Genomic DNA, 7,595 nt, shown 5'->3' on the forward strand with positions numbered 1-7,595 from the left:
AGATGCCATTTTGATTCCCCCCTAGGGTAGGGGGGAATCACTTTGGGGGTGTTGCTGGAAAACGTTGCTGCTGCCCACCATTACTGCCACTGCAACTCGGCATGTCCATCCATCAGGGGACCCACTGTTATGTACTGAAGTTCTCACTCTAGGGCAGCAGGGGGATACTGTAGATAGTTTTCACTCAGGTCCACATATGCAAATAAGGAATTGAAAGTGACGTTCAGTGATTGGATAGTTACAGAAAGTTGTTACTGTTGCTTTGTAGTTGAACTCTATATAAGCAGGTTGGCTGAACCCTTCAGCCCAGTTCTGTTCTGGCCTGTGAATAAACAAGAGCTGTCTGAAGAATTGCTGTGTCGTCTGATATGTCCACCCACAACTTAACACCCGCTATGGTTTGGAGGGGTCCACCGGAGGTCATTTGGTGAGCAGGAGCCGAAAAGTGGAACCAGCCCTGCTATTGGACCACCTGGTACCTTCTGGTTATGATTCTTGCAAAGAACGCTGAAGCAATCCAGCATTCCAACTGCTTCAATAGCCCACTGGATGCCTCCAGGAAGCTTGCAGTTGGGTTATGAAAAGAGACAGTTCCACCCTGCTGCTGTTCCCCGGTAACAGGTATTCAGAGCAGTGCCGGCTTTACGTATAAGCTAAATAAGCTATAGTTTAGGGCCCCACTCTATTGGGGGCCCCCAAAAAAATTTAAAGCAAAAAACAACAACTGGATGTACATTTCCAAAATATAAGATAAAAAACAAATAAAATGGCTTTAGATACCTATTAGGTCCATAAATTACCATTTGGCATATATTAAACACAAAAAAACAGCAACAATTTGCTGTTGACAAAGGACAGCTGGACAAGAAACAAGAAAGAAGATTCCACCTAAACATTAGGAAGAACTTCCTGACAGTAAGAGCTGTTCGACAGTGGAATTTGCTGCCAAGGTGTGTGGTGGAGTCTCCTACTTTGGAGGTCTTTAAGCAGAGGCTTGACAACCATATGTCAGGAGTGCTCTGATGGTGTTTCCTGCTTGGCAGGGGGTTGGACTCGATGGCCCTTGTGGTCTCTTCCAACTCTATGATTCTAGGATTCTATATAAAGGGCCCCATTACCTTCGGTAGCTTAGGACCTCATCAAACCTAAACCAGGGCCTGATTCAGAGGCATACTGTACTGACATCTGTATGGAAATTGTTTTTAATTGTTTTATCTCTTGTGCGTGTGCCACCTGGGCTTCTTTGGGAGGAAGGGTGGAATGAATAAACAACAACAACAACAGTTGTTATTGGCACCTGTCCATCTCAAGAGAGAATGGAGTGCATTCGCAGCACTGAAGAGATCTCCCAGGGATGCAAGCCTGGGCAATGTGTTTGAAGGTCACAGCCTCATCGTCCAAAGGAAAGGAGTACAATATGTTTGGTGCCACCTTGGCTACAGGAGTTGCCAGAAGGAGGCATACAAGGCACCACCCAACCGTCTTAGGGACTCCATTCCAAATTTGTGTAGGCTTTGCTTGTTAGCCTTTTCTTCTCCTAAAGATATCCAACAAGGCAGCAGAGGTTTAGGGTCAGTTTTCCTTCTACATGGGCTACCTCCCAGGTTGACGAGCCCCATCTGCCCGTCACTTGCCTCTACAGCACAAGCAGAAACTGCCTTCTTGACCATTGAACCACCTATTGGTCTCATCCACTCAGTGCACAGTTGCCTGTCTTCACATGCAGGAGACGTCCCTAACTCATAAAAATAGGAATAATCAATCAATTATGTATGTATGTATGTATGTATGTATGTATGTATGTAAGAATTGATGCTGGAGGAGACTCTTGAGAGTCCCATTGACTGCAAGAAGATCAAACCTCTCCATTCTTAAGAAAATCAGCCCTGAGTGCTCACTGGAAGGACAGATCCTGAAGCTGAGGCTCCAATACTTTGGCCACCTCATGAGAAGAGAAGACTCCCTGGAAAAGACCCTGATGTTGGGATAGATGGAGGGCACAAGGAGAAGGGGACGACAGAGGACGAGATGGTTGGATAGTGTTCTCAAAGCTACCAACATGAGTTTGACCAAACAGCGAGAGGCAGTGGAAGACAGGAGTGCCTGGCATGCTCTGGTCCATGGGGTCACAAAGAGTCAGACACGACTAAACAATAACAACAATGTATGTATGTATGTATGTATGTATGTATGTATGTATGTATGTATTAAATCTGTATACTGCCCTTCATCCAAAGATCACAGGGTGGTTTACAGCAAATGCTGAGGTTCCATATAGCCATCCTGACTTAACAGCCATTGATAACAAATTGCATTATCCTAAATGGCATTGTAATTTCTACGCCGTGTTGGAGGCACTGTGCCTCTGAATAGCAGTTGTCGGGCAGTAAGAGTGGGAGAGGGCTATTTCCTTCATGTTCTAGCCTGCAGGCTTCCCATAGGCATCTGACTGGCTGCTAGGAAAACAGGATGCAGAATTAGATGGGCTTTTGGTCTGATCCACCAGGCCTGCAGCTTTATTGAAATTTCTCCAAATCCAGTGGAAGCAAGGGAGGGAATCTGAGGGCCATGTTGCGTTTCAGGGGGCAGAAAGTGCAATGGCTTTACCATGCCTGAATGCAGCACTAGGCTTGCACAATCTCTGCTTAATACCGATTTAGTGACCATGGCTTTGAGTTAGCATAATTACAACCATCTATCCCTACATTGATAGCATCCTGTTTGGCATTATGAATGTTGGGTTATGTAACTTGCTTATGTTACTTGTGGTTGGATGATTACATGTCACATGTTCCCTTTTAGCCAGAACTTCTGAAGCGAATTAAACAGCCACATGGCCAACATAAACCATGCTAGAACCTTAGTCGCTTCATTGACTTTTCTTTCCTTCTTTCAGCGCAGTTCCCACCATGTGCTTCCTGGATGAATAATATTATACTCCAATTCAATTCATAAATGTTGAAGGCACCACTTGTTTCAGCTGTAAGATCTGATTGGAGAAGACGGAATGCAGGCTTAACTGCTGAGTGCTTGGCAATTTGTAAAAGACCAAATCTTAAAAACTCAGCTACATGGAAATTAATCCCTTTGATTGTAGGGGAGCTTAATTGCAAGAGAGAATGCTTAGGACTGCAGCTCAGAACCATCTATTTATGAGTGAAGCCTGGAATGTATTGTAATAATTATCCAGCAACTGCTCCAACCAATAGGCAGCACTGTTTCATGTCCTTTGTGCTTAACTAAGGTTTTGTGTCTCACCTTGCTATTGTTCTGTCTTGTGGTTTTCTCTTGGAGATGTTCCTGGAACGATTAGATCTACACTGGAAACTGAGCTTGCAGATCTCTAATAAAAGTTGTTCTTCTAAACAAGTTTTGCAATATCTCTGACAAAGATCATGTGTTTTGCGACCAGCAACTGAAAATCTTCTGCTGAGCCTTTCTAATATACATATTTATTTACTGCAACATAATATAGCACCATTGCACTTGGTTTTCACATTGTGTTCTGGACCTTCCTTGTGTTTCTTAAAAAGCTAGGATCCACACCACATGGAAATCAGAGATTAACTTTTGCCCACTCAGTCTCAATCTCACAACCACCCACCAGCTTCTGTTTACACTGGGAGAGAAGCTTCCATTTCTACCAATGGAAGAATGTCATCTGGAAAGTTTCTCCTTGGGCACGGTGAGATATAATCTGAATGAACCAGTCCGTGAGTGAATGAATGAATGAATCAGTGAAGGGCACAGCCCTGTTCAGTCAAGCAAAGGACTCGCTGTATGGAAGAGTGGGAATTATGACTTGTGCCTCCTTGATGGCAACCTCCATGTGCTAGTTCAGTGCTACACTGCACATAGCTCTATATAGGCATTTTCCGTGTGACTGGGGGTGAGGCAAATGGGCACAATCCTGGCTCCCTTCCTCATACACATTACAGTCATAGGAAGCTGCCTTATATCAGGTCAGACCATGGGTTAATCTACACAATTATTCACATGTAATGTTCAATGACTAACACTCTAGGCACCTGTATATGCAATAGCTGAGCTGTACAAATCAACAACTGTTCACTCTTTTACACAAACACTTATACATGTATAGACCTTCTGATCGGCAAGCCCAAGAGGCTCACTGATTTAGACCAGAGCACCACCCCGCATCCCGGGTTTGAATCCGCACAGCGGTGGTGAGCTCCCATTGCTCTGTCCCAGCTCCTGCCAACCTAACATTTTGAAAGCACACCAGTGAAAGGAGATAAATAGGTACCACTGTGGTGGAGAGGTAAATGGTGTTTCCGTGCACCCTAGTAAATATGCTTAAATTCTTGTTTGTAACATCTAGATTTCTAGATGTTTTGGCTTCGTTTCAGGGGTGAGTTGAAATTCTCCTGGGGGAGAAGAGATTCAATGTGGCTCCAGTTTAATTTCTCCCACAGCGGTCGGTGGTGAGCTCCCATTAGACTGCAACTCCCATCATCCTTGATGATTAGCCATGCTGACTGGGGCTCAAGGCAGTCCGACAGCATCTAGAGGGCCACATGTTTCCCATTTCTGGTCTACACCGACTGACAACAGCGCTCCGCTCCATGGTTTTGGATCAGAGTCTTTCCCAGCCCTGTGTGAGGATGCTGGGTACTCAACCTGGGACCTTTTATGTGCAAGGGCTCTGCCACTGCCCCAAGAGTGGGCCTTTGTCCAGAACAAGCCAGCAGTAAATCACACGGAGTAAGTGAAGTTAACTCTTTATTAGGGGGAAAACAGGACCTGCACAGGATTGCCAGGTCTAATGAGCACTGCAACTCTTCTTCAGTAATTCTTGATCCTGCGATGCAGCTATGGAAACTGAAGGTCTCCACCTTCCCACAGCTGCCTAAGCCTCCTCCTCTCCAGGGTTTTCCCTCCATGCAACCTGAGACTGCATCAACGTATCTGCCTTTGCTCCTCCCGTTTCATGTCTCTCTGGGTTCTGAGAGACCAAGGGGAAGGGGAGCTTGTCACAATAGGAGAGGGAGACACCCCTGCCTCTTCACCAGCCTGACTCATCTGTTTGCCTCCTTCATCTAAGGCTGCCATATTTCCATAGGTAAAAATTCAAACACAAAAAGTTGTGGGTGATCCATAAAGTTGTAAATCTTATCCCCCAGGATAGGCATGTAGGCCCCCCAATAGAGGACATGTTTGGGATTTCCTGGATGTATAGAAATCCTACCCTCAGCCCACTGTCTGCTTCTGATTCTGAACTTCTCTCCCTTCTCGCTAACGCCTATTACCTCTGCAGTCTGTGGGGAACATGCTGATGAAGCAAAGACTGTAGACCCTCCAAGTGTCTCTATTACCCAGGGACAGTCCTGATTCTGATTTTATCCCAGGATGTCTGCTTTTCCTTAGGACGTCTCTATATTCAACAAATTTTGGGCGGTATGGAGCTATGCGGCCCCTGAGGCAAGGAGATAAATAACTATAAATAACTATACAACCTTTAGAAGACATCTGAAGGCAGCCCTGTACAGGGATTTTTTAAAAAAAGTTTAATGTTTAGTTTTGTTTTTTATATGTGTTGGAAGCTATCCAGAGTGGCTGGGGCAACCCAGTCAAATGGGTGGGATATAATTGTTGTTGTTGTTAAATGGGACACCAGAGAGGGTATGAGACTGCCTGCATCTCCTTCTTCCTGTCCCCTTTCAGTCCCAAATAACACTGGAAGCCCTGTCCCAATTTGGGGCTATCTCCACAGCGGGTGGCGCTGTGGGTTAAACCACAGAGCCTAGAGCTTGCCGATCAGAAGGTCAGTGGTTCGAATCCCCGCGACGGGGTGAGCTCCCGTTGCTCGGTCCCTGCTCCTGCCAACCTAGCAGTTTGAAAGCACGTCAAAGTCCAAGTAGATAAATAGGTACCACTCCGGCAGGAAGGTAAACGGCATTTCCGTGCGCTGCTCTGGTTTGCCAGAAGTGGCTTAGTCATGCTGGCCACATGACCCAGAAGCTGTACACCGGCTCCCACAACCAATAAAGCAAGATGAGTGCCACAACCCCAGAGTCGTCCGTGACTGGACCTAACGGTCAGGGGTCCCTTTACCTTTACCTTTACCTTTACTACCTGACTCATCTGAAATCTAGAATGACCCAAATCATGCTTCAGCATGGTCCTAGTGAAAAGCACTGAAGCCATATGGGGCACCAATTCACCTAAGCAGCTTGCCATATTATAACTGCCATAGTGTGGGCAGATTTAAATGTGCACCCATGCACAAAGATAACCCTCAATTTTTAATGCCAGAAAGTATTGTTCTTGAAGGCTAGGATTTTTATTCTTCCTTGAATATACGGACAAACAGCCTAACAGAGAGAGAGAGAGAGAGAGAGAGAGAGAGATCATTCCTTTCCCTTATGAAAATAAGAATTCCTTTCAGGTCTTTTGACTTACATTTGGTCTGCGTCTGGCAAAATGTTAAGACGATAGATTACCAGAGAATGGGGAAGGGGTGGAGGGACTTTTATATGACAAGCAGATCAGCTTTCATCTGGTGATTCAGTTGCAGCTCCCTCTCTGCCTCACCCAGGCAGCTGAATTCAATTGACGGGATATTAAACTGCAGCATATAGGGATCACCAATACACACACCAGAGATCTTAAAATTGTAAAGCACCAACAAGAGGAAGCTCTTTCAACCTCTTTGAAATCCATGTGCAAAGCTACAAGACTTCAATAAACATAGAAAGAAAAATATGGGCAATGGCGGCATTCACACGCTACATTCAACGAGTGTACAACCTGGGTACACATACAGCTGAGCTGTACACTCATACAGTTATTCACATGTAATGTTCAATGACTAACACTCTAGGCACCTGTATATGCAATAGCTGAGCTGTACAAATCAACAACTGTTCGCTCTTTTACACAAACACTTATACATGTATAGACCTTCTGATCGGCAAGCCCAAGAGGCTCACTGATTTAGACCAGAGCACCACCCCGCATCCCGGGTTTGAATCCGCACAGCGGTGGTGAGCTCCCATTGCTCTGTCCTAGCTCCTGCCAACCTAACATTTTGAAAGCACACCAGTGAAAGGAGATAAATAGGTACCACTGTGGTGGAGAGGTAAATGGTGTTTCCGTGCACCCTAGTAAATATGCTTAAATTCTTGTTTGTAACATCTAGATTTCTAGGTGTTTTGGCTTCGTTTCAGGGGTGAGTTGAAATTCTCCTGGGGGAGAAGAGATTCAATGTGGCTCCACTTTAATTTCTCCCAGAAAGCCTTGTTTAGAGGTGTTTTGGGTTGTTGTTGTTTTAATCTGGGAATTTTAAAATGACTACTTCCATAAGTATAGCTGTCTCCTTTGCCACTCCCTGGGAACTCCCTGAGCCATTATAGTGGACATTATTTTAATAACCTCAAATGAAAGCTTTTTCTTCCTGAACTTCAACCTGAAAAATCCCAGAGTGGCTTATGATCAATAACCACAGGATAGTGCCTCCTTGCAGATTTGCAGTTTAAAATCTACGCTAGGTTTACAATCTTAACGGCATGAAACAAAAAGAAGAAAGGGAAGAGGAGGGAAGAGGAAAACTAAAAAAACCTTAATGCATTGTA

The 7,595-nt window shown here is 44.9% G+C and overlaps 1 long non-coding RNA gene across 1 annotated transcript; it reads left to right on the plus strand.

Annotated features, from left to right (window-relative positions):
- The first annotated feature begins 522 nt into the window (after window positions 1-522).
- Window positions 523-3,369, plus strand: LOC309533354. The gene is made up of 2 exons (XR_014220161.1): window positions 523-621; window positions 2,897-3,369. It is a non-coding gene; the product is annotated as an uncharacterized lncRNA (long non-coding RNA).
- The last annotated feature ends 4,226 nt before the right edge of the window (window positions 3,370-7,595 follow it).

Source organism: Podarcis vaucheri (genome assembly GCF_965113315.1).
Source record: "Podarcis vaucheri genome assembly, chromosome: 5".
In the NCBI taxonomy this organism is placed as follows: domain Eukaryota; kingdom Metazoa; phylum Chordata; class Lepidosauria; order Squamata; family Lacertidae; genus Podarcis; species Podarcis vaucheri.